This window comes from Chlorocebus sabaeus, chromosome 7, assembly GCF_047675955.1.
Source record: "Chlorocebus sabaeus isolate Y175 chromosome 7, mChlSab1.0.hap1, whole genome shotgun sequence".
Classification (NCBI taxonomy): Eukaryota; Metazoa; Chordata; class Mammalia; order Primates; family Cercopithecidae; genus Chlorocebus; species Chlorocebus sabaeus.
Window position 1 is genome coordinate 24492956 of NC_132910.1, and position 17712 is coordinate 24510667.

Consider the following 17712-nt stretch of genomic DNA (forward strand, 5'->3'; position numbering starts at 1 on the left):
TTGTATAGTTTTAATTTTTAATTGTGTTTATATGGTCAGTCACATTTATTGATTTATGTATGTTGAACCAGCTTTGCATCCCAGGAATGAAACCTACTTGATCATGGTGAATTAATTTTTGATGTGCTTCTGGATTTGGTTTGCTAGTCTTTTGTTGAGGATTTTTGTGTCTGTATATATGAGGAATATTGGTCCATAGCTTTCTTTTTTCATTGTTTATTTGCCAAATTTTGGTATTAGAATGATGCTGGCTTCATAGAATGAGTTAGGGAGGAGTTCTTCCTCCTCAGTGTTTTGGATTATTTTCTGTAGAATTGATAACAGTCCTTCTGATCAGTTCTTCTTTGTATATCTAGTAGAATTTGTCTGTGAATCCATTTGATCCAAAGCATTTTTTGGTTGGTAGTTTTTGTTATTACTGATTCAATTTCGGAACTTGTTATTGGTCTATTCAGGGTTTCAATTTCTTCCTGATTCAATCTTGGTAAGTTTTGTGTTTTTCTAGGAATTTATCCATTTCCTCTAGATGTTCTGGTTTCTGTGAATAGAGGTGTTCACTGTAGTCTCTAAAGATCTTTTTTTGTTGTTGTTTTTTTTAAATTTTGTTTTCTTTTTATTTTTGAGACAGAGTCTCACTGTGTCACCCAGGCTGGAGTGCCCTGGCACGATCTCAGCTCACTGCAACCTCCGCCTCCTGGGTTCAAGCAGTCCTTCTGTCTCAGTCTCCTGAGTAGCTGGGATTACAGGCGTGCGCCACCACGCCTGACTAATTTTTGTATTTTTAGTAGAGACAGGGTTTCACCATGTTGGCCAGGCTGGTCTCGATCTCCTGGCTTTAGGTGATCCGTCCGCCTCAGCCTCCCAAAGTTCTGGGATTACAGGCATGAGACACCACACCTGGGCTCTGAGGCTCTTTTGTATTTGTTTGGGATCAGTTGTAATTTCACCTTTGTCATTTCTGATTGTGCTTCTTTAGATTTTCTCTCTTTTGTAGTTTGTTAATCTAGCTAGTGATCCATTGATCTTGTTTATCATTTCAAAGAAACAAATTTGCCTTCATATATTGTTTGTATGGATTTTGGAGTCTCAATTTCATTCATTTCTGGTCCAATTTTAGGTATTTATTTTCTTCTGCTAGTTTTGGGGTGAGTTTATTTTTCTTCTACTTCCTCTAGGTTCAATTTGAGACCTTTCTAACTTCTTGAGGTAGGCATTTAGCACTATAAACTTTGTTCTTAACCCTGCTTTTGCTGCATCCCAGAGATTTTGGCATATTGTGTTTCTGTTTTCATTTATTTCAATTAATTTTTTGATTTCTGCCTTAATTTCATTGTTTACCTAAAAGTCATTCAGGAGCGAGTTGTTTAGTTTCCATGTAATTGTGTGGTTTTTGTAGATATTCCTGGTATTGATTTCCATTTTTATTCCACTGTGATCCAGGAGTATGGTTGGTATGATTTTGATTTTTTTTAAATTTATTGAGACTTGCTTTACGGCCAACCATGTGATTGATCTTAGAGTATGTTTCATTTGCCGATGAGAATGTATATTCTGTGATTCATAAGGGGAGCATTCTGTAGACATCCAGTTGGTCAAGTGTCAAATTTAAGTCCCAAATTTCTTTGTTAGTTTTCTGCCTCAGGGATCCGTCTAATGCTGTCAGTGGGATATTGAAGTTTACCAGTATTATTGTGTGGCTAAGTCTTTTTGTAGGTTGAGAAGTACTTGTTAAGTCACTAGGAGACCTGCAGTTCCCAGTGGACCTGCTGGTCCTCTGAGCTTGGCAAAATTGGAGTGAATTGTGGGGTATGTCTGGTGATGCAGTGGATCAAAGGCAGAGGATTCTAGGGCAGGACTGTGGTGCTACAAGTATGCAGTTGGTATACCTCATGGACCAGGATTTTTAGCCCAGCAGGTGACTGTTGAGTCTGCCAAGCTGACACTTTCCCAACTGGGTCTTCCTCCAATTTCTGCCCCAGGAGCTGGCCAAACCAGCTAGTTTTGTTCCAAGCCTTCTGTGCCCAGATTGCTGGGCTGTTCCAGCTATTCTGCACCATGGAGATCCCTCAGGCAGAAGCTGAGCTGGCCAACGGGCAACACCTTTCCCAGACTGGTCTTGCAGAGGGAAAGACATCTACTTCCCACATCAGCACATGAACCCATGCCCCACTTTCTCTTTGTCCTGGTAGTGGGGGCTTCTCCCCTGCTCAAGCTCTGGCTACAGATCTCAACTCAATACCCCTGGACAGTGTGCTCGAACCCTGGAAATTTGGAACTGGGCTCATGACTTTTTACTCTGGCTCCTTCACTGGCTGTGCTGGGGGACTGAACTACTCACAGTCTGCCAGCAAAACACTCAGATGAGGCACTCAGGAGGCTGTACTGTGTGTACCCACTTTCAGGAGCAGTCTGGCAGATGGCGTTGGGAGGGGTCAGAGTCAAGGGGGCACATGGATCAGATGCACTGCAATACTTTGGAAAAGAGTTCTCCTCTCTCTGGCCTGCCAGTTAGCGGTGGCTGCCGTCACCCAGAGCAAAATGGAAAAGCCTGGGGGATGGGTGCCTGTGGTCACCTTTTGCTGCAGCTGCCCCATAGGCTGTGAAACCTTCTGGGCTCTGTGCAGGTTTGAGCTCTGCCTCTGCCTAATCTCTAGGGAGTTCCCCTTGCCAATTCAAATGTCTAGGGGGGGCATTGGGTCTCTTGCAGCTAGGATCCCAGAGTCCTGTGGGGGAGTGTGGTGCCCCAGAGTTCCTTCACTCACCCTTTCCTGAGCACCTGTTCAGGACCAGAAGCTGGTCCTGGTGCTCGATGACTCCATGCAGGTGTCCCAGCTTCCTCTCTTTTCAACCTCAATGTCTACATCATCTCTCTATTGACTTTCAGTGTTTTCTCTCAAAAGAGCTGTTCAGAGGGTGATGGCTTACTCTATATTTTGATTTTCCTAGGTGGGAGAGGTGTTTCCTGGCTACAGTCTGTTGGCCATCTTGTCCCTTCCTTTGGATTTGTCTTTATCTAAAGAAAGATGGGATGCCATTAAAGTGAGGTAAGCTGGATCGTGCTATTATTTATGTGTTGAAGAGATCATCCTTGATGCTTATGTGGAGTAGGCCAAAAGGATGCAAGAAGACAAATCAGAAGACTGATTTGGTAGATCCAGTAAAGACATAATGTGGCTCAGACCATTGTGGTAGTGGTGGAGATAGCTAGAAATGTTTGGATTAGAAATAAATTTTGAAATAAAAGTAAATGGAACTTGCTGATTAATTGGAAATAAAGGATAACATTTTCCTCAAATCTCTGACCTCTCACCTCCTGGATCACTTTTAGAAGATGATCTCATTTCCTATTTTACTAAGGAAATAGAAGCCATCTGACAAGAACTCCCTAATTTACCTGCCAATAAACATGAACTTAAGAGGGGCTTAGAGAAAGTAATGTCTTCAGGGAACAGTCAGATTTCAGTTAAAGCAAGGGAGTAGAGTAAGAGCTCAGAGAAGTTTTTAAGGATATAAGTGAGTCTTCTGGACAAGTATTGACTCTTTTATTGGGCCCTTTACTGAGGTTTGGAAGGCAAGGAAGGGGAGGGGACTGAACTGAAACAAAAAAAATGAAAAGAGTTACATTGATGATAGTGAGGTAAAGGATAGATGACCCTTCAATTTGTCATACAATGGAACCATGGGTAAAGGCATGGTAAATTTCTTTGAGGGAGGCAGACAATGGGAGGTGGCAAGAGAATTTGACCAGGCTGGTTATAGACATAGACACTGACAACCTGCATGTGAGAAGGTTTGGACATTGATGGATATAGAAACCGAAGACTCACATGCTTCAGGGCCTGGTGGATAAGAAAACCACAGAAGACTGGTATCAGGCAATGTCCATAGTTTCTTTGCATTGTTTTGGATGTCCTCCAGGAACTGACCTGGTGCAAAGGTAATGTTGTACTAGGAGTGAAGGAAAGCAGAAGGACTGGAATCCATATTTGTCATATAAGGGATATATAAAAATAGTTATAGTCAAACTTCTCTGTTGTGAGATGGATGACCTAGTCATATTGTTTATTTGATATGCGGTCAAGGTAATCTTTCTGTATTTGGTTGATCATTCTTTTTAACCGTCATCTGTGGACAGTGAATAGGATAGTGGGTCAATTCAGACCTGGAAGGCTTTGTGGGCTGCACTCTAGAAACACAAGGCTAATTGTAACACATGGTCTTACTTTAAGTTTTCAGGTAGTTACAGAGATGAAACATCCCCCTAATCAGTAAGACAGCAGAATATGATCCAATGTAAAGGGTACTTTGTGTACCATCTTGGTGAAAATATTGATAATTGTGTTAAATACTTACAAAGGGGAAAGGCTAGGGCAAATCATGAAATAGTTAATTTCTTTTCTTAATGAACTCTGAGGGATCAGGGTATAATTTTTTCTGGAGCATTCTGAGCCTGCTTTGGTTAAAGATGCAAATACTTGAAGCAGTAGTAAAAATCAGAAAGTTTTATCAGACCAAAAGATTACCAGCACCTTGGGAGGTCAAGGCAGGTAGATCACCTGAGGCCAGGAGTTCAAGACCAGCCTTGCAAACGTGGTGAAACACTGTAGCTGTTTTAAAAATACAAAAATTAGCCAGAAGTGATGGCAGGCACTTGTAATTCCAGCTACTCAGGAGGCTGAGGCAGGGGAATCACTTGAACTGGGGAGGTAGTGGTTGCAGTGAGCTGAGATCGTGCCACTGCACTCCAGCCTGGGTGACATAGCAAGACTCTTTGTCTCAAAAAAAAAAAAAAAAAAAAGAAAGAAAGAAAAAAAAAAGGGAAGAAAAGATTGCCAGACAGCCTAGTGGGTCATATTCAGGGTCTTGAGTAGACTTTAATATCCAGCCAAGTCAATGTTCTAATAGAAGCTTAACACACTTGTTTGGGATTCACTGTAAGTAAAGCAACATCTTGATTTTTCAGAATTGTTTCCAATAATTCTGAAACTCCCTCAGATGCTGTTTGTCCCAAGTGTCTGCCTATCGTTGCCCCATGATGAAACCTTTTACTTCTAGCAGTAGTTATAGGGCCATGTCAGTCTTTAAGCAAAGACCCTCAGGCATAAACAAACTTGCCCATAAATAAATTCATAGATTCCTCATACCTCCTATATAGATGATGTGAATTTGAGTCTACATAAGAATATGACAGATTATATCTGAACTATGCCTAGCTCTCTTGTCATTCTGCTGTTCTTTTTAAGAACATCAGGTCATGGGAAAGTTCTAAGGACTCTCAAGTTAGTATATCCAGGCTTTAAAGGCACTGTTTACAGTGAACAGTCTCATATGTTGTTCCATTAATTATTGCGATAGACAACTTTCTCTGGAAATAAGTGGACGGGCAGAGTTCATCTTGACCTGAAACCCTATGGCAGGAATTCCTCCATAGAGATGGTGGAGGCCTCTCTTTGTGAAGAAGGGAGGAGATGAATGGAGTAGTATGATTGAGGTTGAGATGAAGAACGTAATTATTGAAAGGCAATGACCATTTGTAAATCAATTATGTCATATCTGGTTTCTCTAACTTACTTGTCTGGAAAGAATATCATTCAGGATTCTATCAGGACAATAGAGCCACTATAAAAATTATCAGAATATGTGACTTATTAACTCTGAATGGAGCTGTAGAAATAAAGGTCTGAAAGAAGGGAGTTAGAGATTCAAAAAATCATCGCCAACCAATACTCTCTACCTGTCTCACGGGCAAATCCTGCAGGGAAAAGCAAAAAACCAACTACTTCAGACTGTTGAAGTGCAACAGCAAAGAGGGGATTTGTGGCAAGGTCTATGGGAAGTTGCCTTCATGAAGCTACTGCCTCTGTCAGTCCACAGTCAAGCATTTGGTTGAGGATCTGGGGTCATTGTTGGCCAGCAGGGCCAACTAGGAAGATAAGTTGAATGCAGAGGAGAGGGAGGATAATGAAAATTGGAGTTTCTTATTCTTCTCTTAAAAAGTACCAGGGCCCTAGCAAAGAAGGAAAGAAGATTGAGGGATTGCCATAGATATTTCATCCATATAATTCCAAAGGCATAATAATCTAAGAATAAAGTATATTTCTGTTTTTTATTTGTTTGGATTTGAGCCACAGATGCAAAATAGATCATGCAGTCACATGTGTATTCACAGTTAATATTTGCTTCCTTTTTCAAGAACACCATTTAATAGGCCAAATATAACTTGTAGGAGCCTTAAGAATGGGAACATCTAGTAAAGTAGTTACCCTATGGCCCAAGAGAATTATGGGCTCAGGTGAAGTTCAGCCTCTTAAATGCTCCTGGAGTTCACAGCATTCTTGGACAGCAGGTTCCTATCTAACATATATGCCTGGACATGTTCTCCAAAAATGTTCTAGTTCAGTTCAGAGTTCAGCACAAATTCAGTTGCTGTTGCTGCTGTTGCTTCTCTTCCACTGTCCTTTCTACCTGTCAGTCTACATTGAAAATTCATCCATCATTTTCCTGAGAAGGAGGCCATAGCTACTAGGAGGTATGAGTATGTGACTATGTATGAAGTCTGATGAAGATTTTGATGAGCTTGGTTAGGTTTCTTGGGTGAGCAGTTCAAGCTAGCTCATCCCAGGGTAGTAGACAACACTCTGATTGATGTACATGGGAAGTCCCACATCCAACCCACACCCAATAACTATGTGGGGTATAAAGGCCTTGCCATGTGAAAGGTTATTCTAGCTCCAGGGCTTCCAGTGGGGTTGGCTGAGGCTGTTTGACTGCTCACTCTTCCTACTCCTGCTTCCTTTCTCTGCCTTCCACAGATATTGATCCCATGGATAATCCTTAGTACCAATGATGCACTAAACTCAAAGTCTACTTTCTGGAAATCCCATCTAGAACACCATTATAGCTTGTAAAAATTTTTGTTAGAGCTATGCTTGGAAAGACTTGCCTTCCTCTCCTCAGATACTAGCCCTGTGGTGAGATTATGGATTAAAGATACATGTCAGAGTAAAGACAATATATGTGATTAGAGTTTAGAAGGAAGACAGTGATCAGTAAGAGCTTGCAGGTTCCAAAATGGTAGTATTTCTGGCTTCACTCCTCTACACAGAAAACCAAACAAATACATAGTGCCAAGATTATCACCAACAATATCTTAGAACTCAAATATTAAGACAGTTCCTGGGGCCACAGAGAAGTAAAAAATCACCAAGAAGATGGTAAGAAAATCAAACTTCCATATTCATGATATCCTTTTCCCTGGTGTGCCTGACACCAAGTGTGTGGAAAAGTCCCCCCCCACCCTCACAGTTTCTACAGTGGAAAAAGTGAGACTGAGGTGAATAACCAGCTTCTCCACAATCTTGAGTTTTCTGCTGAGAAATCTTTCCCTGCCTCAACCCACAAGAAGCATGGAGAGTACCAGAAGGGAGAAATATCCCTGAGGAAAGCCAGAGACAAAGTGGGGAGATAGAAATACCATCCTTATCTCTGGAAACTCTGTTCTATAACTTGGCCAAAGGAGATGCCAAATCAGAGTGGCTGTTTAGCAGCACCACATAGTAAGAGGTTCATCTCACAGGTCCCCTGGGTAAAAACCCTTAGCCAGCCTTCCCATACTACTGGGATATCCTCTTTGGGACCTCCCCCATTCAAGATGGGTGGCACACTGATAATTTACTAAAACCACGGCAAACCTGGGCTTAAGGCACCAACCATCTAGTGCTGAAAAGGAGGCAGTGACCTAGAGAAAAACAAATAAAAGAAATAATAGGTAAATTACAAAGAATTTCTGAACAAACATAGCTAATAAAAACCAAAACTAGCCAGACAGAGAAGGCTGGAATAAATAGCTGATCCCTCAATGCAAAGACATAGATGTTCATCCATAAGAAACAATAGCAGGCCAGGCGCAGTGGCTCATGCCTGTAATCCCAGCACTTTGGGAGGCCAAGGCTGGTGGATCACGAGGTCAGGAGTTCAAAACCAGCCTGGCCAACATGGTGAAACCCCGTCTCTACTAAAAATATGAAAATTAACTGGGTGTGGTGGCAGGGGCCTGTAATCCCAGCTACTCAGAAGGCTGAGGCAGAAGAATTGCTTGAACCTGGGAGGCGGAGGTTCTGGTGAGCCGAGATCATGCCACTCCAGCCTCGGTGACAAAGCAAGACTCCATTTTGGAAAAAAAAAAAAAAAAAAGACAGGGAACCATAACCTCCTTAAACAGACAAACCAAAGGCCCTAATAACTAACCTTAACAAGATGGTGATATATGAACTCTCTCACCAAGAATTCAAAAATAGCAGTTTTAAGGGAACTCAGTGATATCCAAGAGAATACACAAAAGCAATTCAGAAGTTTATCAGATAAATTTAACTAAGAGATTGAAATAATAATTTAAAAAATCAAACAGAAATCTTTGAACTGAGAAATACATTTACCAAACTGAAAAATTCATTAGAGGCTCTCAACAGCAGAGTAAATCAAGCAGAGGAAAGAATTAGTGAGCACAAAGACAGGCTATTTGAAAATATATAGAGCAGAAAAAATAAAAAAAGAATGAAAAGGAACAAAGGTTTCTATATCTTTTGTAAGATATAGAAAATTACCTGAAAGCTTAAGAATTAGTGGTGTTCAATAGAGAGTTAACAAGATCAAGGAGTATAAAGCTTATTCAAAGAAATAATGACAGAAAACTTTCCCAAACTCAAGAGATAATATCCAGGTACAGAAAGGTCAGAGAGCACCAAAAAGATTTGACCAAAATAAGATTACCCCAAAGCAGATAATAATCAAACTCTCAAGGGTCAAGGACAAAGAGAAGATCTTAAAAGCAGCAAGAGAAAAGAAACAAATAGCATATAAAGGAGCCCCAACTTGTCTGGCAACCCAGCATACTGGCCAGGAGCACATTTTCAAAGTGCTGAGAGAGAGAGAGGGAAAAAAAAAAACTGTCATCCAAGAAAACTGTATCCAGCAAAGCTACATTTCAAGTATGGAGATATTCAGTCTTTCCCAGAAAAACAAAAGCTGAAAGAATTCACCATCAACAGATCTTACAAGAAATGCTAAGGGGAGTTCTTCAATTAAAAAGCCACTAATGTGCAAAATGAAAACAGTGAAAATTATAAAACCCACTGGTAAAATTAAGGACGTGGACAAATCCAGAATAATCTGATACTGTAATTGTGATGTGTAAATCACTCATAACGCTAATATGAAGTCCCAAAGCCAATCTATCCAAGACGATATTGCCTACAACAACCTGTTAAGAGATAGGCAATGTAAAAATATGTAAATTGAGACAATATAAAGTCAAAATGTGGGATGGATGTGGTTAAAGTGTAGAGGGTTTTAAAAATTTTTTCTTTGTTACTTTGTTTCTATTCTTTGTGACTGGAGATAAGTTGTGTCTTTTGAAAATAATTTGTTATATTTGTAAGATATTTTTTGTAAGCCTTATGGGAACCACTATGCAAATCCTATAATAGAGTCACTAAAAATAAAAAATGACAAACTAAAAAGTACTACCCATATTACTCTCACACAGGAAGTAAAAGGAAGGTTGTGAGAAAGAAAGAAAAGAAAAGAGGAATTACAAAAAGCAACCTGAAAAGAAGCAAGAAAATAACTGTAGTAAGTTCTTATTATTATACTTTAAGTTCTGGGATAGATGTGCAGAATGTGCAGTTTTGTTACATAGGTATACCTATGCCACGGTGGTTTGCTATACCCATCAACCCTACATTAGGTACTTCTCCTAATGTTATCCCTCCCCTAGCCCCCCATCCCCCGACAGGCCCTGGTGTGTAATGTTCCCCTCCCTACGTCCATGTGTTCTCATTGTTCAACTACCACTTATGAGTGAGAACATGTGGTGTTTGGTTTTCTGTTCTTGTGATAGTTTGCTGAAAATTATGGTTTCCAGCTTCATCCATGTCCCTCCAAAGGACATGAACTCATCCTTTTTTATGGCTGCATAGCATTCCATGGTATATATGTGCCACATTTTCTTTATCCAGTCTATTATTGATGGACATTTAGGTTGGTTCCAAGTCTTTGCTATTGTGAATAGTGCCACAATAAATATACATGTGTATGTTTCTTTGTAGTAGAATGATTTATAATCCTTTGGGTATATACTCAGTAATGCGATGGCTGGGTCAAATGGTATTTCTAGTTCCACATCCTTGAGGAATCGCCACACTGTCTTCCACAATGGCTGAACTAATTTACACTCCCACCAACAGTGTAAAAGTGTTCCTATTTCTCCACATCCTCTGCAGCATCTGCTGTTTCCTGACTTTTTAATGGTTGCCATTCTAACTAGTGTGAGATGGCATCTCATTTTGTTTTTGATTTGCATTTCTCTAATGACCAGTGATGATGAGCATTTTTTCATACATTTGTTGGCTGCATAAATGTCTTCTTTTGTCTGTTCATATCATTTGCCCACCTTTTGATGAGGTTGTTTTCTTCTTGTAAATTTGTTTTAGTTCTTTATAGATTATGGATACTAGCCCTTTGTTAGATGGACAGATTGCAAACATTTTCTCCCATTTTATAGGTTTTCTGTTCACTCTGATGATAGTTTCTTTTGCTGTGCCAAAGCTCTTTAGTTTAATTATATCCCATTTGTCAATTTTGGCTTTTGTTGCCATTGCTTTTGGTGTTTTAGACATGAAGTCTTTATCCATGCCTATGACCTGAATGGTATTGCCCAGGTTTTCTTTTAGGATATTTATGGTCCTAGGTCTTACATTTAAGTCTTTGATCCATCTTGAGTTGATTTTTGTATAAGGTATAAGGAAGGGGTCCAGTTTCAGTTTTCTGCATATGACTGACTAGTTTTCCCACACCATTTATTAAATAGGGAATCTTTTCCCCGTTGCTTGTTTGTGTCAGGTTTGTCAAAGATCAGATGGTTGTAGATATGTGGTGTTATTTCTGAGGCCTCTGTTCTGTTTCATTGGTCTATATATCTGTTTTGGTACCAGTACCATGCTGTTTGGGTTACTGTAACCTTGTAGTGTAGTTTGAAGTCAGGTAGCACGATGCCTCCAGCTTTGTTCTTCTTGCCCAGGATTGTCTTGGCTATGCAGGCCCCTTTTTTTTTTTTCCATATGAAGTTTATAGTAGTTTTTTTTTCCTAATTCTGTGAAGAAAGTTAGTGGTAGCTTGGTGGGGATAGCAATGAATCTATAAATTACTTTGGGCAGTATGGCCATTTTCATGAGATCGATTCTTCCTATCCAGGAGCATGGAATGTTTTTCCATTTGTTTGTGTCCTCTCTTATTTCCCTGAGCAGTGGCTTGTAGTTCTCTGTTGAGACCAGCTTGGTTGGGGAGACCCTAACCCAGTGGTGCTAGAGTAATTAAAGACACACACACAGAAATATAGAGATGCGAAGTGGGAAATCAGGGGTCTCACAGCCGTCAGAGCTGAGAGCCCCAAACAGAGATTTGCCCACATATTTATTAACAGCAAACCAGTCATTAGCATTGTTTCTCTAGATACTAAATTAGCTAAAAGTATCCCTTATGGAAAGTGAAGGGATGGGCCAAATTAAATGAATAGGTTGGGCTAGTTAACTGCAGCAGGCACACGCCCTTAAGACACAGATCGCTCATGCTCTTGTTTGTGGCTTAAGAATACCTTTAAGCGGTTTTCCACCCTGGGAGGGCCAGGTGTTCCTTGCCCTCATTCCCATAAACCCACAACCTTCCAGCTTGGGCGTTAGTGCCATTATGGACATTTCACAGTGCTGCAGAGATTTTGTTTATGGCCAGTTTTGCAGCCAGTTTATGGCCAGATTTTGGGGAACTTGCTCCCAACAGTCCTCCTTGAAGAGCTCCTTCATATCCCTTGTAAGTTGTATTCCTGGGTATTTTATATTCTTAGTAGCAATTGCAAATGGAAGTTCAATCATGATTTGGCTCTCTGTCTATTATTGGTATATAGGAATGCTTGTGATTTTTGCACATTGCTTTTGTATCCTGAGACTGCTGAAGTTGCTTATCAGCTTAAGGAGATCTTAGGCTGAGAAGATGGGGTTTTCTAAATATACAATCATGCTATTTGCAAACAGACACAATTTGACTTCCTCTCTTCCTATTTGAATGACCTTATTTCTTTCTCTTGCTTGACTGCCCTGGCCAGAACTTCCAACACTATGTTGAATAGGAGTGGCAAGAGAGAGCCTCCTTGTCTTGTGCTGGTTTTCAAAGGGAATGCTTCCAGTTTTTGCCCATTCAGTATGATATTGGATGTGGGTTTGTCATAAATAGCTCTTATTATTTTGAGATATGTTCCATCAATACCTAGTTTATTGAGAGTTTTTAGCTTGAAGTGCTGTTGAATTTTGTCGAAGACCTTTTCTGCCTCTATTGAGATAATCATGTGGTTTTTGTCTTTGGTCCTATTTATATGATGGATTACATTGATTTGTATATGTTGAACCAGCCTGGCATGCCAGGGATGAAACCAACTTGATCATGGTGGATAAGCTTTTTGATATGGTGCTGGATTCAGTTTGCCAGTATTTTTTGAGGATTTTTGCATCAATGTTCATCAGGGATATTAGCCTGAAATTTTCTTTTTTTGTTGTGTCTCTGCCAGGTTTTGGTATCAGGATGATGTTGGCCTCATAAAAAGAGTTAGGGAGGATTCCCTCTTTTTCTATTGATTGGAATACTTTCAGAAGGAATGGTACCAGCTCCTCTTTGTACCTCTGGTAGAATTCGGCTGTGAATCCGTCTGGTCCTGCACTTTTTTGGTTAGTATGCTATTAATTACTGCCTCAATTTCAGAACTTGTTATTGGTCTAGTCAGGGATTTGACTTCTTCCTAGTTTAGACTTGGGAGGATGTATGTGTCCAGGAATTTATCCATTTCTTCTAGATTTTATAGTTTATTTGCATAGAGGTGTTTATAGTATTCTCTGATGGTAGTTTGTATTTCTGTGGGATCAGTGGTGATATCCCGTATATCACTTTTGTGTCTATTTGATTATTTGATTTTCTGTCTTTTCTTTTTTTTTTCTTTTTCTTTCTTCTTCTTCTGTTTTTTTTTTTTTTTTTTTTTTTTTTGAGATGGAGTCTCACTCTGTCGCCAGGCTGGAGTGCAGTGGCATGATCTCAGCTCACTGCAACATCTGCCTCCTTGGTTGAAGCGATTGTCCTGCCTCAGCCTCTCAATTGCTGGAACTACAGGCACACGCCATGGTCCTCAGCTAATTTTTGTATTTTTAGTAGAGATAGGGTTCACCATGTTGGTCACAATGGTCTTCATTGCTTGACCTCATGATCCACCTGCCTTGGCCTCCCAAAGTGCTGGGATTACAGGCATGAGCCATAGTGCCTGGCCAATTCTTCTCTCTTTTCTTGTTTATTAGTCTGACTATCAGTGTATCTATTTTGTTGATCTTTTAAAAAAAACCAGTTCCTGGATTCATTGAATTTTTTGAAGAGTTTTTCATGTCTCTTATCTCCTTCAGTTCTGCTCTGATCTTAGTTATTTCTTATCTTCTGGTAGATTTTGAATTTGTTTGCTCTTGTTTCTCTAGTTCTTTCAATTTAGATGTTAGGGTGTCAGTTTTGGATCTTTCCTGCTTGCTCTTTAGGGCAGTTAGTGCTATAAATTTCCCTCTACACACTGCTTTAAATATGTCCCAGAGAGTCTGGTACATTGTTTCTTTGTGCTCATTGGTTTCAAAGAACATCTTTATTTCAGGCTTCATTTCATTATTTACCCAGTAGTCATTCAGGATCAGGTTGTTCAGTTGCCATGTAGTTGTGTGGTTTTGAGTGAGTTTCTTAATCCCGAGTTCTAATTTGAGTGCACTGTGGTCAGAGAGAATGTTGTTATGATTTCCGTTCTTTTGCATTTGCAGAGGAGCGTTTTACTTCCAATTATGTGGTCAATTTTTGAATGAGTGTGATGAGGTGCTGAGAAGAATGTATATTCTGCTGATTTGGGGTGGAGAGTTCTGTAGATATCTATTAGGTCCACTTGGTCCACAGCTGAGTTCAAATCCTGAATATCCTTGTTAATTTTCTGTCTCGTTGATCTGTCTAATATTGACAGTGGGGTGTTAAAGCCTCCCGCTATTATTGTGTAGGAGTCTAAGTCCCTTTGTAGGTCTCTAAGAACTTGCTTTATGATTCTGGGTGCTGCTGTATTGGGTGCATATATGTTTAGGATAGTTAGCTCTTCTGGCTGCATTGATCCCTTTACCGTTATGTAATGCTCTTGTCTCTTTTGATCTTTGTTGGTTGAAAGTCTGTTTTATCAGAGAATAGGATTTCAACTCCAGCCTTTTTTTTTTTTTCTCTCTATTTCTTGGCAAATATTCCTCCATCCCTTTATTTTGAGCCTATGTGTGTCTGCACGTGTGATGGGTCTCCTGAATACAGCACACTGATGGGTCTTGACTCTATCCAGTTTGCCAGTCTGTGTCTTTTAATTGGGGCATTTAGCCCATTAACATTTAAGGTTAATATTGTTATGTGTGAATTTGATCTTATCATTATGATGCTACCTGGTTGTTTTGCCTGTTTGTTAATGCAGTTTCTTCGTAGTGTTCATGTTCTTTACAATTTGGTATGTTTTTGCAGTGGTTGGAACCAGTTGTTCCTTTCCATATTTAGTGCTTCCTTCAGGGTCTCTTGTAAGGCAGGCCTGGTGGTGAGAAAATCTCTCAGCATTTGCCTGTCTGTAAAGGATTTTGTTTCTCCTTTGCTTATGAAACTTATTTTGGCTGGGTATGAAATTCTGGGTTGAAAATCCTTTTCTTTAAGAATGTTGAATATCAGCCCCCACTCTCTTCTGGCTTGTAGGGTTTCTTCAGAGAGATACGCTGTTAGTCTGATGGGCTTCCCTTTGTGGGTAACCTGATCTTTCTCTCTGGCTGCCCTTAACATTTTTTCCTTCATTTCAGTCATGGTGAATCTGATGATTATGTGTCTTGGGGTTGTTGTTCTTGAGGAGTATCTTTGTGATGTTTTCTGTATTTCTGAATTTGAATGTTGGCCTATCTTGCCAGGTTGGAGAAGCTCTTCTGGATAATATCTTGAAGAGTGTTTTTCAACTTGGTTCCATTTTCCTCATCACTTTCAGGTACACCAATCAAACGTAAATTTGGTCTTTGCACATAGTCCCATATTTCTTGGAGGCTTTGTTCATTCCTTTTTATTCTTTTTCTCTAATCTTGTCTTCTCTCTTTATTTCATTAAGTTGATCTTCAATCACAGATATCCTTTCTTCTGCTTGATCGATTTGGCTATTGAAACTTGTGTATGCTTCACAAAGTTCTCATGCTGTGTGCTGCGTTTTTCAGCCCCATCAGGTCATTTATGTTCTTCTCTACACTGGTTATTCTAGTTAGTAGTTCTTCTAACCTTTTTTCAAGGTTCTTAGCTTCCTTGCACTGGGTTAGAACATGCTCTTTTAGCTCAGCGGAGTTTATTACCACCCACCTTCTGAAGCCTATTCCTGTCAATTCTTCAAACTTATTCTTCCATCCATTTTCGTTCCCTTGCTGGTGAGGAGTCGTGCTCCTTTGGAGGAAAAGAAGTGTTCTGGTTTTTGGAATTTTCAGTCTTTTTGCACTGGTTTCTCCCCATCTTTGTGGACTTATCTACATTTGGTCTTTGATGTTGGTGACCTTCGGATGGGGTGTTTGAGTGGACGTGCTATTCCTTTCTGTTTGTTAATTTTCCTTCTAACAGTCAGGCTCCTCTGCTGCTGGTCTGCTGGAGTTTGCTGGAGGTCCACTCCTGACCCTGTTTGCCTGGGTATCACCAGCAGAGGCTGCAAAACAGCAAAGATTGCTGCCTGGTCCTTCTTCTGGAAGCTTCATCCCAGAGGGGCACCTGGAGAGTATGAGGTATCTGTTGGCCCCTACTGGGAGGTGTCTCCCTGTCAGGATACACAGGGGTCAGGGACCCACTTGAGGCAGTCTGACACTTAGCAGAGCTCAAACAGCGGGCTGGGAAGTTTGCTTCTCTCTTCAGAGCTGTCAGGCAGGGACGTTTAAGTTTGCTGAAGCTGCTCCCACAGCCACCCCCTTCCCCAGGCGCTCTGTCCCAGGGAGATGGGGGTTTTATCTATAAGTTCCTGACTGGGGCTGCTGCCTTTCTTTCAGAGATGTCCTACCCAGAGAAGAGAAATCTGGCAGTCTGGCCACAGCACCTTTGCTGAGCTACAGTGGGCCCCACCCAGTTTGAACTTCCCAGAGGCCTTGTTTACAATGTGAGTGTAAAACTACCTTCTGGAGCCTCAGCAATGGCGGACGCCCCACCCCCCAACCATGCTGGAACATCTGCAGTCCATCTCAGACTGCTGTGCTGGCAGTGAGAATTTCAAGCCAGTGGATCTTAGCTTACTGGGCTCTATGGGGGGGTGGGACCCACTGACCCAGACCACTTGACTCCCTGGCTTCAGCACCTCTTTCCAGGGGAGTGAATTGTTCTGCCTTGCTGGCATTCCAGGCACCACTGGAGTATGGAAAAAAAGAACTCCTGCAGCTAGTTTGGTGTCTGCCCAAATGACCGCCCAGTTTTATGCTTGAAACCCAAGGCCCTGGTGGTGTAGGCACCTGAGGGAATCTCCTGGTTTGCAGGTTGTGAAGACTGTGGAACAAGCGCAGTATCTGTGCTGGAGTGTGCATGGTACCTCAGGCTCAGTCCCTCATGGCTTCCGTTGGGTAGGGAAGAAAATTCCCCAATCCCTTGTACTTCCTGGGTGGGGCATTGCTGCTTCGACTTGCCTTCCGTGGGCTGCACCCACCACTGTCCAGCCAGTCCCAGTGAGATGAACCGGGTACCTCAGTTGGAAATGCAGAAATCACCCACCTTCTGCGTCAGTCTCACTGGGAGCTGCAGAGCTGTTCCTATTTGGCTGTCTTGCCAGCAATCCCTGTAAAAAGTTTTTAACTTTTTACAAGGATTAAATAAGTTCAATAATAAAATTGTGTGTAAGTGGATTCAAACAAAAAGGTGACAGTGGCTGAATGGATAAAAAAAACAAAAACAAAACCCAACTATATGTTACCTACTAGAAACTCACTTCACCTATAAAGGCACACAAAGACTGAAAGTGAAGTTGTGGAAAAAGGTATTTCATGTAACTGTAAACCAAATGAGCAAAAGTATCTATACTTATGTCCGATAAAATAGACTATATATCAAAGACTATAAAAAGAGTCAAATAAGATTACTATGTAAAGATAAAAAGGTCAATTCAGCAAGAGTATATACCAAATATAAATATCTATGTAGCAAACAGCAGAGCTCTCAAGTATATAAAGCAAATATTAATGCATTTAAAGGGAGATATACACAGCAATACAATAACACTAGAGGACTTAACACCCAACTCTCACTAATGGACAGATCATCCAGATAGAAAACCAACAAAGAGGGGCACATATTCTCAGGATCTCCTGAGGACTGTGTCATGGGCCATGGTCACTCATACTTGGCTCAGAATAAATAGCTTCAAATATTTTACAGAGTTTTACTCTTTTGGTCAACAATCATTTGGCACCCAAACACATGGGGACTGAGAGAAGGCTTGGGACCCTGAAGGAGTTACCCAAAGTCGGAGCTAAGTTACCAGCAGAGGCCCATTGGAAGCCTCCCCGACTTTGAGCTTCTCATCCAGTGGAACTGGTAAGTACTCCTGAGTCCCTGACCTCTCTTTGGTTGATGGTCCTT

At 40.8% G+C, this 17712-nt stretch overlaps 1 long non-coding RNA gene across 6 annotated transcripts in view; it reads left to right on the forward strand.

Moving 5' to 3' along the window:
• LOC119622509 (uncharacterized) overlaps positions 1-17712 on the forward strand; it is a 56214-nt gene that overhangs the window by 21456 nt on the left and 17046 nt on the right. For 3 of the 6 annotated variants that reach the window (XR_005239128.2, XR_012093360.1, XR_012093362.1), the window contains exons 2-6: positions 2947-3044; positions 9545-9630; positions 15724-15881; positions 16140-16246; positions 17509-17667. This is a non-coding gene — a long non-coding RNA (uncharacterized lncRNA). Of the gene's footprint in view, positions 1-2946; positions 3045-9544; positions 9631-15723; positions 15882-16139; positions 16247-16616; positions 16701-17508; positions 17668-17712 lie in introns of all 6 variants that reach the window. The other 3 variants (XR_012093359.1, XR_012093361.1, XR_012093358.1) reach the window with 3 other exon arrangements.